Below are 25,459 nucleotides of genomic sequence, written 5' to 3' on the forward strand. Positions count from 1 at the left end.
TCAGCCAAAATAAATAAAATAAATTTAAAAATAAATAAAAAATAAAAATGTAAATATCTCAAAGTAGGTGTCCATACAAAATAAGTTTCTAACGTTTTCCAGTTTTTAACCCAGTTTTCCTTTAGAACCATATAAGCCTTTCCTATATATTCTGAAAACTCAAGATAGTAATACCTGGAAATGTAATTGAAATATGAAATAAATGAACAAGTAATGTAAATGTAAAGTAAATGAGAAAGAAAATACAGATAAGTCTAACACTGAAAGAATTAAATTTAAGAATAAAATTAGGGTGTGACTTGTTAATATTACATCACCACGTTGGTGTGTAATTGAGCCTTTGAGGGCAGGAACTATATTATATATTTGTGTTTAGCGCACATATTAAAGGACTCTTTGTTTAGTTTTTTTTTTAAGACTCATTAGGAGCATATGTTTCTAGTTCTGGTAAAATCTGTTTTGTTTTTTCTTAAAGTTATTTAGTTAAAGAAAAATAAAAAGAGGAGTCTGGAGTCATGCAGCCTGATTTTTTTTCTTTAATCCCAACCCTACTGCTTAGTAGTTTTGTGATGTTGGAAGTAACTTGACTTCTCTGTGCCTCAGTTTTTCTGGTTATAAAATTATTAATAGTCCATTTCATAAGTATTGTTGTTAGGATTAAGTGAGATAATTAATCCACGGAAAATGCTTTGAAGAGTTTTGGCACACAGTAAGTATTCAATAAATGTTAGTTGCTGCTAGTCTTTTTGTTTGGGAACACCACTATTGCATTGTCTATGATGAATTTATTTTGCTTTTTAAAACAGGCATGCATATCCAGGTTCTAATACGACAGGTTTGGGTGCTTAACATATACACTTAAAATTAGTTTTGAATAAAAATCTTAAGAATTTTTACTTTCAGCTACTATAACTTTAATTCCTGTATAAAAAAAGAGAGAGAAGCCATTCATTCAATAAGTCATTTTTTCCTAATAAACTTTATTGATACCTGTTCTTTATAAGGCATTGTACTAGGTGCTAGGAATGTAAAATGGAGCAAACTTGGTTGTGTCCTTCAGTTGTTCAGAGGCTAGTAGAGAAAGGTACCACTGAGTGTAAATCAGTGTTGTAAATAACCCCTTTTGTGCCAGCTCATTAATACATGATACATTTTTATTTTGTCTTCAGGAAGGTATATAAGCCAAATTTGTGGGTGGATTGGCCCTTTATTTTTAGCATCTTGTCATATTTACCACAACTCAGTGGTATCTGTAATCATTCCTGTTTTGCAAATGTGGAAATTTGCAAATTGAGGTTCAAAGAGGTAGTTTCCTCATACAGCTACAAAACTCAGTCCAAAATCCTACTTAATTTAAAAACTCATTCATTTTACTGTTCTACCTCCTGTATGTTTGTCGTAGGTGCAAGACCTCTCTTTGAAGACTTAACCCATTAAATTGTATTTGAGGTTTATGTGTCTGTTTCCCTGTTAGATTGGGAGATTATTTTAGAGCAGGGACTAGTCTTAAGTATTTCTGGGCTCCCCCCAGCAACTAGTAGAGTACTTGTCACATATTAGTTACCTAATAAAAGTTGAGTAGTGAATGAATATGTAGAATGTTAGAAGTAAAAGGAATTTTAGAGCTCATGTAAATATTAGACACTAAATTTCTAAAATAGAATTTTTGATTGTTTACATAGGGCTTCAGCTTTTGATTTTGCCTATTTAGGGTATTTAAAACACAACTACTGGGCTTCCCTGGTGGCGCAGTGGTTGAGAGTCCGCCTGCCAATGCAGGGGACACAGGTTCGTGCCCCGGTCCGGGAAGATCCCGCATGCCACGGAGCGGCTGGGCCCGTGAGCCATGGCCGCTGAGCCTGCGCGTCCGGAGCCTGTGCTCCACAGCGGGAGAGGCCACAACAGTGAGAGGCCCGCGTATTGCAAAAAAAAAAACAAACAAAAAAACACAACTACTACTGTCTATCACATCATCTCATAAAAGAAGCCATTTTAACACCAAAAAAGTAGGAAAGGCAATCTCATAGTAAGCACAGTTTGGTAACTTTAAACCTATCTTTTTGTCATGGCTGGTACCTGTTCAAGAATTAGATTTCAGGAACTATTATCTAATGCAGTCCTCTCCTTTTAGAGATGATGTATCTGAATCCAGAGAAGTATCCAAGTTCTTACAGCAAGGCAGAATGACCACTGAGTTTAGAACCCAGATCTTCTGACTCTCAGCCCCAAATTTTGATCCTGTCCCCTCAGTCTTCATCACATGCTGAGATTAAGGCACAATTTGTGCCTTCACTAAGATCATATAGCTGTTAAGAAGTAGAGTTGGACTGAATCCATGTTACCCAAATCCATTTTAGCGAAACCTGTGCATTCACTTCCATGTAATTTTAACCTACTCTAACAGCTCCCATTCAGTTGTAGAGATGGAATTATAAGTGATTTTAAAAAGATGTCTATATTTAGCGTTTTCTTTCCTTGAAAATTTCAGATTTGGGGCTTAAACAACTTCCAGGGAAGAAGGCCAGTGCAGCTGCTGTTGCAACCCAAGATTTTGATCCACATCCATAGATTGGAATATTGGTGGGCCAGCCATCCTCAGACACCTCACTGAGGACAGGTAAGTGAAAGAGATAAGAAGGATAAGAAAAGTAGAATGAGTGCTAATACGATTCCTTCCTATTTCTTGTTAGATGCAAACAGTTGACTGCCTTTAAGAATTTAACCCTTTATCCTATTAAAAACAAAGCATTTGGAATTCTAGGTGGGTGGGCAAAACATTTTCTTGATTGTAAAATATATGTCAAAATGTTATCAGTGGTGAAACTTAGGGTAATTAAAATATTTTTCTTTTTGTATGTTTTTCCAAATTGTATTTATGAACTTGCGTTAGTTACCTATTGTTGCATAACAAAACACTGGAACTTAGTGGTTTGAAACACATCAGTCATTTATTTTGCTCATGAATCCACAATTTGGGCAAGGCTCGCTTGGTGGGGACAGCTTGTCTCTGTTAAGACGTGGTGTGAGGTGGGGTTGCTGGAGGGAGGGTGGTGGCTCAATGGCTGGGAGCTAGAATCATTTTTCTTTTAACATCTTAATTGGAGTATAATTGCTTTACATTGTTGTATTAGTTTCTGCTCTATAACAAAGTGAATCAGCTATACGTATACTTATATCACCATATCCCCTCTCTCTTGTGTCTCCCTCCCACCCTTGAATCATTTGAAGGCTTGCTCACTCATGTGTCTGGTGGTTAGTGCTCTCTGTAGGCCAGAACACTTGCAGATGACCTCTCTTTTTGGCTGCTTGGCTTCCTCACAGCATGGTGGGTTCCAAGCGAGAGCATCCCAAAAGAACGAGGCGAAGTTACATGGCATATTTGACTTAGTTTTGGAAGTCACCTAGTGTTACTCTGCTCTTTTTTTGTTGGTTGAGGTAGTCATAAAGGTCCACCCAGGTTCAGAGGAGGGGCTGGGCATAGACCCCACCACTTGAAGGGAAGAGTATCAACATCAATTTATAAGAGCATATGGGATGGAATCTGCCATTGTAGCCATTTTTGGATGATATAATCTGCCACAATTTGTATTACTTTTAAGATAAAGAATATAAACATGGGTATAATAAATGAAAAACTGGGATATTTGCAGGAAATTATGGTGTATGAGTCCAATAAGAATTTTTTGTGCTCTTGTCTACTAGAATATGATATTGAAAATAAAATGCCCAAACAGGAAGAAGTGAAATAGATTTTGAATTTTCTTGCGTATCAACAAAGCAGCATACTGCTATAATCAAAAGTAGAGACAAAAATTTATACACAAGATGCAAAATAAGATTTGTAGTTCGGGTTTGTTGTTTTTTAGAAAATGCTAGTTATTTTTGTTCAAAGTTTACTTGGGTTTTTTTTCCCTTGTTTATTTTAATAATTTGAGAATTATTTGGGAAAGTGATTTCCAATACAGTATTTAGATTTGAGAAATTAGTGCCAGTGTTATCATCATATGTATCAAGTTTGTCTCTCTGCTTCTTTTAAGAAAAACTATGTAATCTTTTTCAGGATTTTTTTTACCTGCTAAACTTCCGCTAAATAGGAAAATATTTTTTCAGTGTGACAGTAAAACTTGGAAAGTTATAGAATATTTGGTTGTCTTATTGATCACACTTACCAATTATATAAATTGTGGCATTTATATAATTATATAAAATTATATAGATCTGTGGCAATTTTGAATATAGCTAATACTCAATTTCTGGATGTAACGGGATGTTTTTAGATAATCTTCTAAGCGTTACATGAGGGTGTTGATCCATTCACTATAGCTGGGAAATAAGTTCTAGGGAGCAAGCGTCTCGTTATCTCTTAGACCCAGAACATTTTCTTGCTATCTAGATGCTTTCCCATTTCTAGTTGATTTATGTTATAATGAGCCTAATTCAGTTGAGTTGGTTCATTACTATTTCCCCACTACTCACAGGTAGATAGATACTTTACAATGGAAAGTGACTGAACCAGCTATTGTGACAATAGAGGTAATCGTTTTTCTCTCAACTGTGAATAATAAGAATTGACTGAATTTGTGAAATAATATATTTTAGTTCAAAAGGTACAATAATTGGGAAAGCTGTTTTTGTTTTTCTTGGCATTTAAAAACAAGATGAGATGGTTTCCAGGAGAATTAGATTGGGAATAATGATTACAGATATTATAAAATAGTGTATCTTATACAACAACAAAATATGTGCATATATGTACGAACATATATAAAGTCTTTAAGCAACTAACTTGCTGCCTTTTTTGTTTTAAGCATTTTTTTAGCCCACTTTTGCGTTTAAGTAGTCTGAATAGGTGAATTGCTGATAACATCTTCAGGTTTATTGAATACTTTGCCTTGCCTCCTTTCCACAGGGCCAATGCCTGAGGGGATAAAAATCCCTTAAGTAAGTGAGATACTGCTTTCTGACTGAAGCTAAAACAAAAGACAATGGAAACTCCTAAAACACCATATAGAAATTGCAAATATGGTGGTGTTTAGTCTGTGGTACTTTATTCAATTCATGGAAGGAGGTAAATGATGAGGTTCTCTTGTAAATATGAATGGCTGTGTAAATATTCTTTTAAAACACAAAAAGAATTTTGAATAATTGTGGAAGGCAGACATATTTCTTTGGGGTCGGTGGTTCTCCTGCTTACCATTATCTTTTGGTGAGATTCTTATTTCTAACAAATGGCGTTCAGTTCATGCTCATTCAGGTTTTTGGCAAAACAGAAGTTGTGTGACTTTCTTCTTGTGTGTGCCCCATTATTAAAAGGTATGGTACCTTTTATATATGAAATGTTTAACAAAAGTATTTAAAATCTGTGGCAAGGAATTGATTGACCTAGCATAAAATTGACCATATTGGGGACTTCCCTGGTGGTCCAGTAGTTAAGAATCCGCCTTCCAATGCAGGGGACGTGGGTTCGAGCCCTGGGTGGGGAACTAAGATCCCGCATGCCATGGGGCAACTAAGCCCGCGTGCTCTAGAACCCATGTGCCACAAAAGAAAGATCCCATATGCCGCAACTAAACACCTGATGTAGCCAAATAAATAAATAAAGTATTTTAAAAAAATTTGACCATATTAATCTTTTTTTTTGGCTGCACTGCACGACTGTGGGATCTTCGTTGCCTGACCAGGGCTCAAGTCTGTGCCCCCTGAATTGGAAGCATGGAGTCTTAACCACTGGATTGCTAGGGAAGTCCCCATATTAATAATTTCTTTTTATAAATTTATTTTTTATTTTATATTTACTTTTGGTTGCATTAGTTCTTTGTTGCTGCACGTGGGCTTTCTCTAGTTGCAGTGAGTAGGGGCGACTCTTCATTGCAGTGTGCGGTCTTCTCATTGCAGTGGCTTCTCTTGTTGTGGAGCATGGGCTGTAGGTGCGTGGGCTTACGTAGTTGTGGCCCACAGCCTCAGTAGTTGTGGCCCACGGGCTTAGTTGCTCCGCGGCATGTGGGATCTTCCCAGATCAGGGCTTGAACCCGTGTCTCCTTCATTGGCAGGTGGATTCTTAACCACTGCGCCACCAGGGAAGTCCCCATGTTAATCATTTTTAAGTGTACGGTTCAGTAGTATTAAGTATGTTCACATTGTTGTGCAACCAATCTCCAGAACTCTAAACCTTGCAAAACTGAAGTTCTACCCAATAAACAACTCCCTATTCCCTCCCTCCCTCTAGCCCCTGGCAACTAACATTCTACTTTCTGTGTATGAATTTGACCACTCTAGGTACTTCATGTAAGTGGAATCATACACTATTTATCTTTTTGTGACTGGCTTATTTCACTTAGCATGATGTCCTCAAGGATCATACATGCTGTAGCATGTATCAGAATTTCCTTCATTTTTAAAGCTGAATAATATTCCATTGTATATACCACATTTTGTTTATCCATTTATCCTTTGATGGACACTTGGGTTGCTTCCGCCTTTTGGCTACTGTGAATAATGCTGCTATGAATACTGGTGTACAAATACCTCTTTGAGCCCCTGCTTTCAGTTCTTTTGGGTGTATACCCAAAAGTGGAATTGTGGTAATTATGTTTAAATTTTGAGGAACTGCCATACCATTTCCATAGTGTCTGCACCATTTTACATTCTCACCAACAATGCACAAGAGTTCCAGTTTCTCCATATCCTCACCAACACTTGTTATTTTCTGTTTGTTTTTCAGTAATAGCCTTTCTATGCAAAAAGCATGGACTTTTGATCAGATATACTGGAGTGAGTGCTGGTGGGGAGCCCACCTCTTCATACCCATGTGACCTGGAGCACATTTGTTAACCTCATCTGTTAGAAGGGTACAATTGTCCTTCTATCATTCAGTATTAAATGTTAGGATGGCCTGGCACAGTCTAGACATTCAGTAAATGTTGCTTGCCTCCTTGGCCCCATCACTCCTGGAAGTCTGCATTGATTCCTTCTGTGTCATCTTCTCTCCCCTGAGCAGCCAGCTCCAGTTGGAATTAAAGCTTGGGAAAAAAAAAAATAATAATAGCCTTTCTAACGGGTACTAGGTGGTATCTCATTGTGCTTTTGATTCGTATTTTTCTAATGATTAGTGATGTTGAGCCATCTGAGCATCTTTTCCTGTGCTCGTGGGCCATTATACAAATATAAATATAGTTTCTGTGGAGAATATCTATTCAAGTCCTTTGCCTGTTTTCTAATCACGTTGTTTGGTTTTCTTTGTTGTTGCATTGTTGGAGCTCTGGGTATTAACTGCTTGTCAGATATAAGTTTTGTAGACAATTTTTCCTATAGGTTGCCTTTTGACTCTGTCGATTGTGCCCTTTGATGAGCAGAAGTTTTTAATTTTGATGTAGTCTAATTTATCTATTTTTACTTTTGTTGCCTTTGATTTTGGTGTCATATACAAGGACTCATTCCCAAGTCCAATGTCATGAAGCTTTGCGCCAATGTTTTCCTCTAAGAGTTTTATAGTTTTAGGTCTTATATTTAAGTCTTTGATCCATTTCAAGTTAATGTTTGTATAGGGTGTAAGGTTGAGTTAATTTTTTTTATATGGCGTGATGTAAGGGCTCAGCATCATTCTTTTGCATATGGTTATCTAGTTGACCAAGCACCATTTGTTGAAGAGACTGTTCTTTCCCTCATTGAATGGTCTTGGCATCCTTGTTGAAAATCAATTGGCCATAGATATATGGATTTATTTCTGGACTCTCAATTCTTTTCCACTGATCTATATGTCTATCCTTATGTCAGTACCATACTGTTTGATTACTGTAGCTTTGTAGTTAAGTTTTGAAATGAGGAAGTGTGAGTCTTCTAACTTTGTTCTTTTTTATTTTATTTTTTGCTGTACGCAGGCCTCTCACTGCTGTGGCCTCTCCTGTTGCGGAGCACAGGCTCCGGACACGCAGGCTCAGCAGCCATGGCTCACGGGCCCAGCTGCTCCGCGGCACGTGGGATCCTCCCGGAACAGGGCACAAACCCATGTCCCCTGCATTGGCAGGCGGACTCTCAACCACTGTGCCACAAGGGAAGCCCCTAACTTTGTTCTTCTTTTTCCAGATAGTTTTGGCTGTTTGGGACCCCTTGAGATTCCATATGAATTTCAAGATTGTCTTTTCTATTTCTGAAAAACAGGCTGTTGGAATTTTGGGAGGGATTGCATTGAATTTGTAGATTGCTTTGGGTAGTATTGCCATTTTAAAAAAAATTATTTATTTGGTTGCACCAGGTCTTAGTTGTGACAGGCGGGCTCCTTAGTTGTGACAGGTGCGCTCCTTAGTTGCAGCATGTGGGCTCCTTAGTTGTGGCATGTGAACTCTTAGTTGTGGCATGCACGTGGGATCTAGTTCCCTGACCAGGGATAGAACCTGGGCCCTGTGCGTTGGGAGCTTAGAGTCTTATCCACTGTGCCACCAAGGAAGTCCCAGTATTGCCATTTTAACAATATTAAGTTCTTCAGTTCATGAGCATGGAATGTCTTTCCATTTATTTAGGTCTTTAATTTCTCTCAACAGTGCTTTGTAGTTTTTTTCAGTACAGAAGTCTTAGTTAAACTTATTTCTAGGTATTTTATTCTTTTGGATGCTATTATAAATGGCATTGTTTTCTTAATTGCCTTTTTGGATATTTTACTGCTAGTATAGTTGACCCTTGAACAACATGGGTTTGACTGAATCACTTTGATGTATACCTGAAGCGTAAGTTAACTATACTTCAATTAAAAACAAAAACAAGAACATGGGTTTGAACTGCAAGGGTCTATTTATACATGGATTGTTTTCAATAAATGCATATAATACTATGAGACCCAAGATTGGTTGAATCCATAGATGTGGAACCTCGGACTGGGAGGAATGGATGTGTAAGGCAGATTATAAAGTTTTACATGGATTTTCGATGGCATGGAGGGTAGTGCCCTTAACCTCTGTGTTGTTCAAGGGTCAACCTTATACAGAAACTCAACTGATTTTGTATGTTGATATTGTACCCTGAAAATTTTGCTAATTTCATTTATTAGCTCTAATGCGTGTGTGTGTGTGTGTGTGTGTGTGTGTGTGTGTGTGTGTATTCTTTGGGGTTTTCTACATGTAGAATCAAGATATCTGAGAATAGAGATAGTCTTACTTCTTTATAATTTGGATTCCTTCTGTTTCTTTTTCTTGCTTAATTCTCTAGCTAGCATGTCTAGTACAGTATTGAATAGGACATTATTTTTGTTTTAAATAAATTTATTTATTTTTGGCTGTGTTGGGTCTTTGTTGCTGCACGCGGGCTTTCTCTAGTTGGGGTGAGCAGGGGCTACTCTTTGTTGCAGTGCACGGGCTTCTCATTGTGGTGGCTTCTCTTGTTGCGGAGTGCAGGCTCTAGGCATGCAGGCATCAGTAGTTGTGGCACATGGGCTCAGTAGTTGTGGCTTGCGAGCTCTAGAGCACAGGCTCAGTAGTTGTGGCACACGGGCTTAGTTGCTCCACGGCATGTGGGATCTTCCCAGACCAGGGCTTGAACCCTTGTCCCCTGAATTGGCAGGCAGACTCCCAACCACTGCGCCACCAGGAAAGCCCCCAGGACATTCTTTTTTTTTTTTTTCATAATAACTTTCTTTAGCATCTTTATTGCAGTATAATTGCTTTACAATGGTGTGTTAGTTTCTTCTGTATAACAAAGTGAATCAGCTATACATATACATATATCTGCATTTCTCCTCCCTCTTGCGTCTCCCTCCTACCTTCCCTATCCCAGCCCTCTAGGTGGACACAAAGCACCAAGCTTATCTCCCTGTGCTATGCGGCTGCTTCCCACTAGCTATCTGTTTTACATTTGGTAGTGTATATATGTCCATGTCACTTTCACTTCATCCCAGCTTACCATTCCCTCTCCCCATGTCCTCAAGTCCATTATCTACATCTGCATCTTTATTCCTGTCCTCCCCCTAGGTTCTTCAGAACCATTTTTTTTCTTTTAGATTCCATATATATGTGTTAGCATACGGTATTTGTTTTTCTCTTTCTGACTTACCTTACTCTGTATGACAGACTCTAGGTCCATCCACCTCACTACAAATAACTCAATTTTGTTTCTTTTTATGGCTGAGTAATATTCCATTGTATATATGTGCCACATCTTCTGTATCCATTCATCTGTCGATGAACACTTAGGTTGCTTCCATGTCCTGGCTATTGTAAACAGTACTGCAGTGAACACTGTGGTACATGACTCTCTTTGAATTATGGTATTCTCAGGGTATATGCCCAGTAGTAGGATTCCTGGGTCATATGGTAGTTCTATTTTTAGTTTTTTAAGGAACCTCCATACTTTCTCCAAAGTGGCTGTATCAATTTACATTCCCACCAACAGTGCAAGAGGGTTCCCTTTTCTCCACACCCTCTCCAGCATTTATTGTTTGTAGATTTTTTGATGATGGCCATTCTGACCGGTGTGAGGTGATACCTCGTTGTAGTTTTGATTTGCATTTCTCTGATGACTAGTGATGTTGAGCATCCTTTCATGTGTTTGTTGGCAATCTGTATATCTTATTTGGAGAAATGTCTATTTAGGTCTTCTGCCCATTTTTGGATTGGGTTGTTTGCTTTTTGATATTGAGCATGAGCTGCTTGTATATTTTGGAGATTAATCCTTTGTCAGTTGCTTTGTTTGCAAATATTTTCTCCCGTTCTGAGGGTTGTCTTTGTCTTGTTTATGGTTTCCTTTGCTGTGCAGAAGCTTACAGGTTTCATTAGGTCCCATTTGTTTACTTTTGTTTTTACTTCCTTTTCTCTAGGATCTTGCTGTAATTTATGTCATTGCGTGTTCTGCCTATGTTTTCCTCTAAGAGTTTGATAGTATCTGGCCTTACATTTAGGTCTTTAATCCATTTTGAGTTTATTTTTGTGTATGGTGTTAGGGAGTGTGCTAATTTTATTCTTTTATGTAGCAGGACATTATTTTTTTATGCTTAACTATTTACAATGTTTAATGGAGGCTAGGCTATTTTCTACATTTTGCCAAGGAGGTCTTGCCTTTTGATGCATATGGTGATGTGTTTCACATTATGTGGAATACTAACTTTTCTTTTTTATCAATTCAGTAAATTAGAAGTTCTACATATTATTATTTTTTAAAGGTGGGTTTTTTTTAAATTAATTAATTTATTTTTGGCTGTGTTGGGTCTTTGTTGCTGCGTGCAGCTTTCTTTTTAGTTGCGGCGAGTGGGGGCTACTCTTTGTTGAGGTGCGCAGGCTTCTCATTGCCATGGCTTCTCTTGTTGTGGGGCCATGGGCTCTAGGCGCAAGGGCTTCAGTAGTTGTGGCACATGGGCTCAGTAGTTGTGGCTCGTGGGCTCTAGAGCGCGGGCTCAGTAGTTGTGGCACACAGGCTTAGTTGTTCCGCGGCATGTGGGAGCTTCCTGGACCAGGGATTGAACCCGTGTCCCCTGCATTGGCAGGTGGATTCTTAACAACTGCGCCACCAGGGAAGCCCAATTCTGCATATTATAAGAGCTTAGTCATTCATAATGACTGGCCATTTTTATATTATATCAGTAGAGATATAAATTTGTCTTGGTTTTAACCTGATCATAATATTTAAAAAATGTTAGCTTCTGAGAGAATTTGGAAGTTTACTAACTCCAAGTTACTTTGACTGATTGAACAGTCTGTGTCAGAGGATTGACAGTAAAAACTTCATGACATAAGCCTCTGTTTATAAGGGCACAGATTGTATGTTAATCAGTAAACATTAACGTTAGAGATACTTTGCACAGATGTTTTTCTTTTATCTTCTAGCTATGGAAGAGAAAACTTAACTATTAACTCCGACTCACAGAGAACCATTTAAATTTACAGGAAAGGTGAATCCTAAGAGCCTTTTCTGACTACAGTAGAAGGAAGTCAGAGCTCCCTCTCCCGTTGGGATAATTTAATCTTTAGAAAAGGGAGCCTTTGAGAATTTTGATATCTTTGAATCTCTGGAGAGTCTTAAAGCGATAAACATCAGGAAAGTCCAGTTCTGGCAGTGGTTAAAGGTAAATTAGAAAACTCAGTGCTCAATAAAACCAGGGTTAGAATGAGCAGCGAAGGATGAATTAAAGATTAACGGGATTTTTTTTTTTTTTTTTTGCGGTACGCGGGCCTCTCACTGTTGTGGCCTCTCCCGTTGCGGAGCACAGGCTCCGGACGCGCAGGCTCAGCGGCCATGGCTCACGGGCCCAGCCGCTCCGCGGCATGTGGGATCTTCCCGGACCGGGGCACGAACCCGTGTCCCCTGCATCGGCAGGCAGACTCTCAACTACTGCACCACCAGGGAAGCCCTAACGGGATATTTGGATATTTATATTTCTTTACATTATATCTCATCCTTTTGAATATGTTAATACTAGTTAATATTTATTAAGAACTGTTTCACAGAAAAATGTGATTGAATGAAAAATGTGTTATTTTCTGAGTCCATTAACTATATAAGAAAAACCTGGTTATTCATATCATAAAACTGCACCATTTTCAGCAATTGCATTTTACCCAATTCGTGACATGTTGATTAAGAAAAAGTAGAGGAGAACTTTTAGAGGCTTGAGCAGCTTGCAAATTAAGTCTGGAAAGTGATGACAGTGCCATAAGAAGGAATTTCCCAGAGCTTGGGGTACTGTATTGAAATTAACTCTTTTTGCCAGAGCAAAACTGAGATAGTGTTGATTGGGTCTGGTCTTTGGAATTTTAAGATTAATAAGAATATTGTCATTTATTTTATCAGTGTAATATGGACCTGCTAAACATGGAATCTCAGGATGATTTTGTGATGTGAATAATTTAATAGTCTTGCTCTGCATTTTAACTTTAAGCAAGTCTTTTTCTTTGCATTCTCACTGTCATTGTCTTGCATTTAGGTGTCATTGATGTCTTTCAACTGTCAAATAGGCCCCCAACCAGCCTTTTTACTGCCAGCTTTGTGTTCTAGTCTATTAGGAACTTGCTTTGCATAGATATCTGCATTAAAAATTTTTAATTATATTTATTTCTTATTTTTAGGTAGATTTATTGACAATACAAGCATACCTCATTTTATTGCACTTTGCTTTGTTGTACTTCACAGATACTGCATTTTTTACAGATTGAAGGTTTGTGGCAGCCCTGCATGGAGCAAGTCTGTTGGCAGTGTTTTTCCCAACAGCATTTGCTCACCTCATGTCTCTGTGTCACATTTTGGTAATTCTCACAATATTGCAGATATTTTCATTTTCATTATATTTGTTATGGTGTTCTGTGATCAGTGATCTTTGGTGTTACTGTTGCAAAAGATGATGACTCACTGAAGGATCAGGTGATATTTAACATTTTTTAGCAATATAGTATTGTTTTTACATGATTTGTTTTTCATTTTTTAAATGCACAGTATGATGTTAAAATACACGACACTGTTGAAAAACAAATATTTCAGAATTTTTTAAATGACATGAAATCCACTGATGTCCAGAATCCTTAACAAGGTAATAGATCATCCTGAATAATTCGTTTACTCAAATAAGAAGGAAAATAAAGTTTCACGCTTTCTGGAGAGTGGTTAATGAAAGTTCATTCTGTCACCTGAGTAAGTTGACAAAGACAGACCAAATACTAGTGATGTTTCTGGACCTAACATCTTAGAACCAGGTCTTGCAGTGGGTGCTGATTCTTTTTTTACACTACTGGATTGGTTCCAGAGGGCCCAGTGACATGATGGTAAATCAGGAAACTCAAAGATTGGCTTCGTACTTCACCAGATCATTCTCTCCACCTACACATGCTTTTTGCTCTGTCTCATGTCTGTTTCCCCTGGTGGGGTAATAGGATCCTTAAATAACTCAGGGCCCATCTCCTGCCCTTAGGAATATCACTCAGCCATCCTATCAGAGTCAGGCTGCTTTGGACAGGGCAAAACTGCATACCTATTGGAACTTAAATGTTGATGGCCATTGTCCCAACCTAAATTTTTAATCTTCTGTAGGGGAATTTGTTGCAGTTGTACCAAAGTGAGGTAAAGTTGAGTAACCCCATTTTTTTCTGAACCAGTTGCTCTGGGGTCAGGATGGACGAATGCAAATATACTGCAATGTTAATGAAGGGCAAGGTTGTCCAGCTTGGCTATTTTGGGCAATATTTATTTTAAAAACAAAACAAAACAAAAACCCTTAATAACATTTCTTTTCATAAAGAGATTTTTGGAAAGAAATTCCTTCCAAGAGTAATGTTTCAAAAACACTTAACATTTTCACTTGAAATCTTTATGTTGGAAGATGATCATGGCTTGGTCCACTTTCATGTAGTGGGCAGTCATAAGGTTGATGGATGCCTCCAGCTACCAAGAGGCCCTACTTGCTGGGAAGGGTTCTTTCCTCTAAGGAACCTAAAATCCATGTGCATCATTAACAGAGCAGATGCTTTCGTGTGAGAATAGTGATTTAGTAAACTCCCTACCCAGAGAGTAAGGACCTCACTGAATTCTTTTATAATGTTGAAAATGTGAATGGATATGTCTGGAAATTGACAATCTCAACTGTGTAAAGGATTAAGAAAAAAACAAACATATAGTCCAAACTTCCACCCAGTACATCCTCTCAATTTATCATTGAACTTCTCGATAATCAAGGGCTCTCCAATCCTGATTTCTTACAATTCTTACTACAGGGAAGAGAGTGCTCGGTTCTAACATGATGACTGGAAACTAGATTGGTTTCTCCGTCTCTCTCCTTCCAAGTAACTCTCCTTGGTTCCTCTTTTCACGGTTGGAGGAAACATCATCATGTTGGTTCTTTGGTTGCATTGGTGGTGATGTTCAACATTTTTTAGCAATATAGTATTTTTAAATTAAGGTATGTACATTGTTTTCTTAGACATAATGCTATTGTACACTCTAAATATTTAGACTACAGTATAGTGAAAAAATAACTTTTTTCCAGTTTTATTGAGACATAATTTACATACAGCACTATATAAGTTTAAGGTATACAGCATAGTGATTTGACTCATCTATAACATGAAATGATTATCACAGTAAGTTTTGTGAAACTTATCCATCATCTCATATATATATACAGAATTAAAGAAATAGGAAAAAAATTTTTCCTTCTGATGAGAACGCTTAGGATTTACTCTCTTAACAACTTTCATTTATGACACACAGCAGTGTTCATTATATTTATCATGTTGTACATTACATCCCTAGTACTTATAACTGGAAGTTTGTACCTTTTGAGTGCCTTCATGTAATTCCCCCTCCCTATACCCTCCTGCCTCTGGTAACCACAAATCTGATTCTTTTTTCCTATGAGTTTTATTTGTTTTTGATGACCTACAACACTATGTTTGTTCCTGTTATACAACATATTGATTTGATATTTCTGTACATTTCAAAATGATCACAATGACACGTCTAGTTCCAATATGTCACCATGCAAAATTATTGACTGTGTTCCCCACACTGTACATTTCATACCCGTGATTCATTTATTTTGCAACTGGAAGTTTAGACTTCTTAATCTCCCTCACTTATTTGTTTCCTCCCCATCCCCTCCCCTGGCAACCACCTATTTGTTCTCTCTGTCTGTAACTCTGTTTCTGTTGTTTGTTCATTTGTTCTACATATAATAAACATAACTTTTATATGCACTAGGAAACCAAAAAATTTATATGCCTTTATTGTGATATTTGCTTTATTGCAGTGGTCTAGAACTGAACCTGCAATATCTCCAAGGTATGTCTGTAATTTATATACCACAAAATTCACTTGTTGTAAGTGTACAGATCAGTGACTTTTAGTAAACTTACAAAGTTATATGACCATCTCCAAAATTCAATTTTAGAATATTTTCATTACCCCCCCTTCCCCCCCACCAAATTCCTTGTGCCCATTTGCAGTCAATTCTTGTTCCTACCTCCAGCCTCAGGTAGTCAGTGATCTACTTTCCATTTCTACAAATTTGCTTTTTCTGGAGATTTCATATAAATAGAATCATACACACATCAATATGTGGTCTTGTGTCTGGCCTTTTTCACTTAATGATTTTGAGGTTTATCCATATTGTAGCATGTATCAAGCAGCATTGTTCCTTTTCATTGTTGAATAGTATTCCATTGTATGGATATAGCACATTTAAAAAATTCATTCATCAGTTGATAGATGTTTGGATTGCTTCCACTTTTTGACTGTTATTATATTTATATCATTATATTTATCATCTCATCCTTTAAACATTTTCTACTTATGTGTTTAATATGTGACTATAGTAATGTCTAGATGTAGTATACATACACACACATTGAGGGATATGCTCAAAATTTTTGGTAATGGGGTACAGGATCAAAAAAGTTTGGAGGTCACTGTTCTAGTCCAGAACAGTCAGAAAATAACCAGAATTATCCTAAGTCACAGGTCTGATTTACCACTCATAAATAAACCCTACTACTTGTGAAATAAATTCCTAAATGTGGTGTTTAAGGAGCCCTACCTTATGGGCCTGAACTTTATCGGTAGCTTCATGGGTGAGCCACTTGCATGACCCTGAGAGTGAGTGCCACCTTAAATTTTGTGCTAGGGTACCTCACTTGCCTCATCCTAGTTTATTAGACCCTGCTTGCATCTAATAAAACTAGGCTAGATCCCCCTGGCTTATAACTGGACCTGATAAGCTTTAGATTGGTTTTAGATTGGCCATGCTGCCTTCTATTTTCAATAGTTGATATCACAGGAAATAAATCTTTGTTAAGAGACTTTTAATAAAATTTAGACTGAAAATTGGAGATCAGTTTACCTTGATTTTTCTTGTATCACACACTGCATACTATTTGGTACATAATAGGAGTTTAATTAAGGTCTGGTAAATGTAATAGTAATAGCAAAGAGTGATTGACCTTTTCCTGTGTGCCAAGTACTGCTCTAAATCCTTTACATGTATTAATTCATTTAATCCTCATAGCAAGTTCATAAGGTAGGAACTGTTGTTATCCTCATTTGACAGCCGAGGAATCTGAAGCTCAAATATTCACATAAGTAAAGGGCATGTGACTCAAACCTGAGCAAAATCTGGCTCTAGAGCCATCCCACTTAACCACTGCCACTGTTCAGTAGAGCAAAGGAAGAGGTTTAATTTTTCATATAGGGTGGTTCCAAAAATAGTTTTCAGGTAAGATAAATAGATATCCTCTTAGAGTAAATATTTTAGTGGCAAAGTTTGATCATTTAATAATTCAGTGTTAGGAATGATTATTTTTCTAGACTCAGCTTAAAAATTAGCTTTACTAGGAAGCTTTTGGTTTTTTTTTCTTTTTACTCTGTGTTCTCTAGCTCCCTTTAAAGAGTTTAAGTACACTTACAGTGTTTTGTGTTTGTTTCTCTGAATAAATGAAACTACTTAAGGGACAAGACTTACTCAGTTCTTTATCCCAAGGCTTAGAACAGAGTTACTGTTCAATAAATGTACGTTGAATGAGTGAATTGGTGAGTTTGGTATTGTAACCCAGGTCCTCTCATCCTAGGTTCTATGCTTCTACCTGGTTTAAACACTACTCCCTCCCTAGATGTTTTTTTTTGGTTGCTGCTGTTAGCTTTTGGGATCTTAACTTCCCCAACCAGGGATTAACCCCTTGCCCTCAGCAGTGAAAGCATGGGGTCCTAACCACTGGACCACCAGGGAATACCCCCTAGATGTTTTTATCCCTGCCAAAACTTATCTTTTGTCCTGATAATTCCTGTAGGATATTTTATGTATAGTGATTTATTCCTTCTAGTATGTATACTTCTGTTATTTGTATTTTTTTTTTAATTTTTAAATTTAATTTTTTTATACAGCAAGTTCTTATTAGTTGTCTATTTTATACATATTAGTGTATATATGTCAATCCTAATCTCCCAGTTCATCCCACCACCACCACACCCCCGCCACTTTCTCCACTTGGTCTCCATGCGTTTGTTCTCTACATCTGTGTCTCTATTTCTGCCTTGCAAACCAGTTCATCTGTACCATTTTTCTAGGTTCCACATATATGCATTAATATATGATATTTGTTTTTCTCTTTCTGACGTACTTCACTCTGTATGACAGTCTCTACATCCATCCACATCTCTACAAAAGACCCAATTTCGTTCCTTTTTATGGCTGAGTAATATTCCACTGTATATATGTACCACATGTTCTTTATCCATTTGTCTGTCGATGGGCATTTAGGTTGCTTCCATGACCTGGCTATTGTAAATAGTGCTGCAATGAATATTGGGATGCATGTGTCCTTTTTTTTTTTTTTTAACGTTTTTATTGGAGTATAATTGCTTTACAATGGTGTGTTAGTTTCTGCTTTATAACAAAGTGAATCAGTTATACATATACATATATCCCCATATCTCTTCCCTTTTGCGTCTCACTCCCCCCCACCCTCCCAATCCCACCCTTCTAGCTGGTCACAAAGCACCGAGCTGATCTCCCTGTGCTATGTGACTGCTTCCCACTAGCTATCTATTTTATATTTGGTAGTGTATATGTGCACATACACTCTCTCACTTTGTCCCAGCTTACCCTTCCCTCTCCCCGTGTCCTCAAGTCCATTCTCTAGTAGGTCTGCATCTTTATTCCCGTCTTGCACTAGGTTCTTCATGACCATTTTTTTGTTTTGTTTTTTTAGATTCCATATATATATGTTAACATACGGTATTTGTTTTTCTCTTTCTGACTTACTTCACTCTGCATGACAGACTCTAGGTCCATCCACCTCACTACAAATAACTCAATTTCATTTCCTTTTTATGGCTGAGTAATATTCCATTGTATATATGTGCCAAATCTTCTTTATCCATTCATCTGTAGATGAACACTTAGGTTGCTTCCATGTCCTAGCTATTGTAAATAGAGCTGCAGTGAACATTGAGGTACATGACTTTTTTTGAATTATGGGTTTCTTAGGGTATGTGCCCAGTAGTGGGATTGCTGGGTTGTATGGTAGTTCTGTTTTTAGTTTTTTAAGGAACGGCCATACTGTTCTCCATAGTGGCTATATCAATATACATTCCCACCAACAGTGCAAGAGGGTTCCCTTTTCTCCACACCCTCTCCGGCATTTATTATTTGTAGATTTTTTGATGATGGCCATTCTGACCGGTGTGAGATGATATCACATTGTAGTTTTTTTTTTTTTTGCGTTATGCGGGCCTCTCACTGTTGTGGCCTCTCCCATTGCGGAGCACAGGCTCCGGACACGCAGGCTCAGTGGCCATGGGTCACAGGTCCAGCCGCTCCGTGGCATGTGGGATCCTCCCGGACCGGGGCACAAACCCAAGTCCCCTGCATCGGCAGGCGGACTCTCAACCACTGCGCCACCAGGGAAGCCCGCATTGTAGTTTTGATTTGCATTTCTCTAATGATGAATGATGTTGAGCATTCTTTCATGTGTTTGTTGGCAATCTGTATATCTTCTTTGGAGAAATGTCTATTTAGGTCTTCTGCCGATTTTTGGATTGGGTTGTTTGCTTTTTGATATTGAGCTGCATGAGCTGCTTGTAAATTTTGGAGATAATTCCTTTGTCAGTTGCTTCATTTGCAAATATTTTCTCCCGTTCTGAGGGTTGTCTTTTCATCTTGTTTATGGTTTCCTTTGCTGTGCAAAAGCTTTGAAGTTTCATTAGGTCCCATTTGTTTATTTTTGTTTTTATTTCCATTTCTCTAGGAGGTGGGTCAAAAAGGATCTTGCTGTGATTTATGTCATAGAGTGTTCTGCCTATGCTTTCCTCTAAGAGTTTGATAGTGTCTGGCCTTACATTTAGGTCTTTAATCCATTTTGAGTTTATTTTTGTGTATGGTGTTAGGGAGTGTTCTAATTTCATTCTTTTACATGTAGCTGTCCAGTTTTCCCAGCACCACTTATTGAAGAGGCTGTCTTTTCTCCATTGTATATTCTTGCCCCCTTTATCAAAGATAAGGTGACCATATGTGCGTGGGTTTGTCTCTGGGCTTTCTGTCCTGTTCCATTGATCTATATTTCTGTTTTTGGGCCAGTACCATATTGTCTTGATTAATGTAACTTAGTAGTATAGTCTGAAGTCAGGGAGCCTGATTCGTCCAGCTCCTTTTTTTTCCCTCAAGACTGCTTTGGCTATTCGGGGTCTTTTGTGTCTCCATGCAAATTTTAAGATTTTTTGGTTCTAGTTTTGTAAAAAATGCCATTGGGGGCTTCCCTGGTGGTGCAGTGGTTGAGAGTCCGCCTGCCGATGCAAGGGACATGGGTTCGTGCCCCAGTCCAGGAAGATCCCACATGCCGCGGAGCGGCTGGGCCCGTGAGCCATGGCTGCTGGGCCAGCGCGTCTGGAGCCTGTGCTCTGCAACGGGAGAGGCCACAACAGTGAGATGCCCGCATACTGCAAAAAAAAAAAAAAGCCATTGGTAATTTGCATTGAATCTGTAGATCGCTTTGTGTAGTATAGTCATTTTCACAGTATTGGTTCTTCCAATCCAAGAACATGGTATATCTCTCCATCTATTTGTGTCATCTTTTATTTCTTTCATCAGTGTCTTACAGTTTTCTGCATATAGGTCTTTTGTCTCCCTAGGTAGGTTTATTCCTAGGTATTTTATTCTTTTTGTTGCAATGGTAAATAGGAGTGTTTCCTTAATTTCTGTTTCAGATTTTTCATCATTAGTGTATAGGAATGCAAGAGATTTCTGTGCATTGATTTTGTAACCTGCAACTTTACCAAATTCATTGATTAGCTCTAGTAGTTTTCTGGTGGCATCTTTAGGAGTCTCTATGTATAGTATCATGTCATCCGCAAACAGTGATCGTTTTGCTTCTTCTTTTCCAATTTGTATTCCTTTTATTTCTCTTTCTTTGATTGCCATGGCTAGGACTTCCAAAACTATGTTGAATAATAGTGGTGAGAGTGGACAACCTTGTCTTGTTCCTGATCTTAGAGGAAATGCTTTCAGTTTTTCACCATTGAGAATGAAGTTTGCTGTGGGTTTGTCATATATGGCCTTTATTATGTTGAGGTAGGTTCCCTCTATGCCCACTTTTTGGAGAGTTTTTATCATAATGGGTGTTGAATTTTGTCAAAAGCTTTTTCTGCATCTATCGAGATGATCATATGGTTTTTATTCTTCAGTTTGTTAATATGGTGTATCACATTGGTTGATTTGTGTATATTGAGGAATCCTTGCATCCCTGGGATAAATCCCGCTTGATCATGGTGTATGATCCTTTTAATGTGTTGTTGAATTCTGTTTGCTAGTATTTTGTTGAGGATTTTTGCATCTACATTCATCAATGATATTGGTCTGTAACTTTTTTTTTTTTGCAGTGTCTTTGTCTGGTTTTGGTATCAGGGTGATGGTGGCCTCGTAGAATGAGTTTGGGAGTTTTCCTTCCTCTGCAATTTTTTGGAAGAGTTTGGGAAGGATGGGTTTTAACTCTTCTCTACATATTTGATAGAATTCAGCCGTGAAGCCCTCTGGTCCTGCACTTTTGTTTGTTGGAAGATATTTTAACTTTTTTTTTTTTTTTTTTTTTTTGCGGTATGCGGGCCTCTCACTGTTGTGGCCTCTCCCGCCTAAGAGCACAGGCTCCGGACGCGCAGGCTCAGCGGCCATGGCTCACGGGCCCAGCCGCTCCGCGGCACATGGGATCCTCCTGGCCCGGGGCACGAACCCGTGTCCCCTGCATTGGCAGGCGGACTCCCAACCACTGCGCCACCAGGGAAGCCCTGTTGGAAGATATTTAATCATGGTTGCAATTTCATTACTTGTGATTGGCCTGTTCATATTTTCTATTTCTTCCTGGTTCAGTCTTGGAAGGTTATACCTTTCTAAGAATTTTTCCATTTCTTCCAGGTTGTCCATTTTATTGGCATAGAGTTGCTTGTAGTAGTCTCTTAGGATGCTTTGTATTTTTGCTGTGTCTGTTGTAACTTCTCCTTTTTCATTTCTAGTTTTATTGATTTGAGTCCTCTCCCTGTTTTTCTTGATGACTCTGGTTAATGGTTTATTAGTTTTGGTTATCTTGTAAAAAAACCAGCATTTAGTTTTATTGATCTTTGCTATTGTTTTCTTTGTTTTTATTACATTTATTTCTGCTCTGATCTTTATGATTTCTTTCCTCCTGCTAACTTTGGGTTTTGTTTATTGTTCTTTCTCTAGTTCCTTTAGGTGTACGGTTAGATTGTTTATTTGAGATTTTTCTTGTTTCTTGATGTAGGCTTGTATTGCTATAAACTTCCCTCTTAGAACTGCTTTTGGTGCATCGTATAGGTTTTGGATCGTCGTGTTTTCGCTGTCATTAGTCTCTAGGTATTTTTTGATTTCCTCTTTGATTTCTTCAGTGATGTCTTGGTTACGTAGTAAAATATTATTTAGCCTCTCTGTGTTTGTGTTTTTTACGTTTTTTCCCCTGTAATTGATTTCTAATCTCATAGTGTTGTGGTCAGAAAAGATGCTTGATATGATTTCACATTTCTTAAATTTACCAAGGCTTGATTTGTGACCCAAGATGTGATCAGTCCTAGAGAATGTTCCAAGTGCACTTGAGAAGAAAGTGTAATCTGCTGTTTTTGGATGGAATGTCCTATAAATATCAATTAAATCTATCTGGTCTGTTGTGTCATTAAAGCTTGTGTTTCCTTATTAATATTCTGTCTGGATGATCTGTCCATTGGTGTAAGTGAGGTGTTAAACTCCCCCACTATTATTGTGTTACTGTCGATTTCCTCTTTTATAGTTGTTAGCAGTTGCCTTACGTATTGAGGTTCTCCTATGTTGGGTGCATATATATTTATAATTGTTATGTCTTCTTCTTGGATTGATCCCTTGATCATTATCTAGTGTCCTTCCTTGTCTCTTGTAGCGTTCTTCATTTTAAAGTCTATTTTATCTCATATGAATATTGCTACTCTCGCTTTCTTTTGATTTCCATTTGCGTGGAATATCTTTTTCCATACCCTCACTTTCAGTCTGTATGTGTCCCTAGGTCTGATGTGGGTCTCTTGTAGACAGCATATATATGGGCCTTGTTTTTGCATCCATTCAGTGAGCCTGTGTCTTTTGGTTGGAGCATGTAATCCATTCACCTTTAAGGTAATTATCGATAAGTATGTTCCTATTAACATTTTCTTAATTGTTATGGGTTTGTTTTTGTAGGTCCTTTTGTTCTCTTGTGTTTCCCACTTAGAGAAGTTCCATTAGCATTTGTTGTAGAGCTGGTTTGGTGGTGCTGAATTCTCTTAGCTTTTGCTTGTCTGTAAAGCTTTTGATTTCTCTGTCGAATCTGAATGAGATCCTTGTGGGGTAGAGTAATCTTGGTTGTAGGTTGTTCCCTTTCATCACTTTAAATGTATCTTGCCACTCCCTTCTGGCTTGTAGAGTTTCTGCTGAGAAATCAGCTGTTAACCTTATGGGAGTTCCCTTGTATGTTATTTGTCGTTTTTCCCTTGTTACTTTAAATAATTTTTCTTTAATTTTTGTCGATTTGATTACTGTGTGTCTCGGCATGTTTCTCCTTGCGTTTCTCCTGCCTGGGACTCTCTGCGCTTCCTGGACTTGGGTGACTATTTCCTTTCCCATGTTAGAGGAGTTTTCGACTATAATCTCTTCAAATATTTTCACGGGTCCTTTCTCTCTCTCTTCTCCTTCTGGGTCCCCGATAATGCAAATACTGTTGCGTTTAGTGTTGTTCCAGAGGTCTCTTCGGCTGTCTTCATTTCTTTTCATTTTTTTTTCTTTATTCTGTTCCACAGCAGTGAACTCCACCGTTTTGTCTTCCAGGTCACTTATCTGTTCTTCTGCCTCAGTTATTCTGCTATTGATTCCTTCTGGTATATTTTTCATTTCAGTTATTGTATTGTTCATCTCTGTTTGTTTGTTCTTTAATTCTTCTAGGTGTTTGTTCTTTAATTCTTCTAGGTCTTTATTAAACATTTCTTGCATCTTCTCGATCTTTGTCTCCATTCTTTTTCCGAGGTCCTGGATCATCTTCACTGTCATTATTCTTAATTCTTTTTCTGGAATGTTGCCTATCTCCACTTCATTTAGTTGTTTTTCTGGGGTTTTATCTGGTTCCTTCATCTGGTACAAAATCTTCTGTCTTTTCATTTTGTCTATCTTTCTGTGAATGTGGTTTTCCTTCCACAGGCTGCAGAATTGTATTTCTTCTTGTTTCTGCTGTCTGCCCACTGGTGGATAAGGCTATCTCTGTATGTTTCTTATTGTACTAGAACCTTGCTGAGGTCATGTTCTGCTATTTTCCATAATATTTTATGTGGGTTGTGACTTACCCAGAAAATGTATTGAGTAAATATTTCTTAAATGCATAAAAATTTTTTTCATTAATAGGGAAAGGTTTTAGAAGTTCCTCAGTGGCTGTTGGTGTATTTTTAGTTCATTGTGAGCCAGAGGTTCTGTTATCTGTCAGATGTGTGTCGGAAAGATATAAAATTTGGTGTCTTTGTTAACAAGTACTGCATACAAATTTGTGGAAGTATAACAACCTTGTATGTTATTAAAAGAATTATTTTCATGGGTCTAAGAATTACGTGACAGTGCATCTAAAAGCCTTAGCACAGTGCTTGGCATGTATAAATGTTACTTATTGTTATCAATCATAGTGTTAACCAACAATTAGTTTGATTTATTAACCACTTGTACCCACCAACTCTAGTTTGTTCAGTGAAATTTAGAAATGTATATATGTCCCAACTTGAAAAAAATCGATATTTGGTATCTGAATTTACTAAGAAATTAAAGCAGGGGAGTAGCCTTTCACTATAGGTTAAGTAGGTTAGGTTAAATTTTTTCTTTTTAAAAATATGTAATTGGGTACTTCCCCCCACCCCCTTTGTATGATTTTCCTATATCCAGAGACTAGCAAGATTTGGATATTCCTTGTTATTGTTAGATGCAGAATTTTCTTTTTTTCTTTTTTTGGCGGCCCCCCGTGTCTTGCGGGATCTTAATTCCCCCAGAAGGGATGGAATCCCGGCCATGGCAGTGAAACCACTGAGTCCTAACCACTGGATTGCCAAGGAATTCCCAGAATTTTCTAATTCTGTCATTTTCTGAGTCATTTAGAAATCTAGCTTCCCTCCCTATTTTCTAAATTGAGTCTTGCCGTTTTTTAGAAAACAAGTGATACCACACTCTCTAGTGGACATTAGGAGAAGTTTTGCTTTTTAAAAGGGGCATTAATTTGTTTGGAAAGGATAGTAGCAATTGTTAATGGAAAGGCTTCAGGACAGTCAGGTGATATGTTGAGACTTCTGTCCTATTAGAAGTTCGGTTTGTTTCTTCAAAAGGTTCTTCAAGCCTGCTGATACTTCAATCTCAGGCACAGAGGAAGACGACTTTTGGTACTTAGTCACTTTAGGGGTTTAAGATTTTCATTAGTAAACAGAATGAATGATATCAGAATTCCTGTGTAGAGCAGGACAACTAAGGGTTGGA

At 37.9% G+C, this 25,459-nt stretch overlaps 1 protein-coding gene across 8 annotated transcripts in view; it reads left to right on the forward strand.

Moving 5' to 3' along the window:
• Positions 1–25,459, forward strand: part of NUMB (NUMB endocytic adaptor protein) — a 179,769-nt gene that overhangs the window by 31,870 nt on the left and 122,440 nt on the right. For all 8 annotated transcript variants that reach the window (XM_082864348.1, XM_082864354.1, XM_082864352.1 and 5 more), the window contains exon 2: positions 2,489–2,617. The gene's annotated coding sequence lies outside the window, so the exon portion shown is untranslated. The remainder of the gene's footprint in view (positions 1–2,488; positions 2,618–25,459) is intronic.

The sequence above is a fragment of the Leucopleurus acutus genome (genome assembly GCF_964270905.1).
Source record: "Leucopleurus acutus genome assembly, chromosome: 1".
NCBI classification, from domain to species: Eukaryota; Metazoa; Chordata; class Mammalia; order Artiodactyla; family Delphinidae; genus Leucopleurus; species Leucopleurus acutus.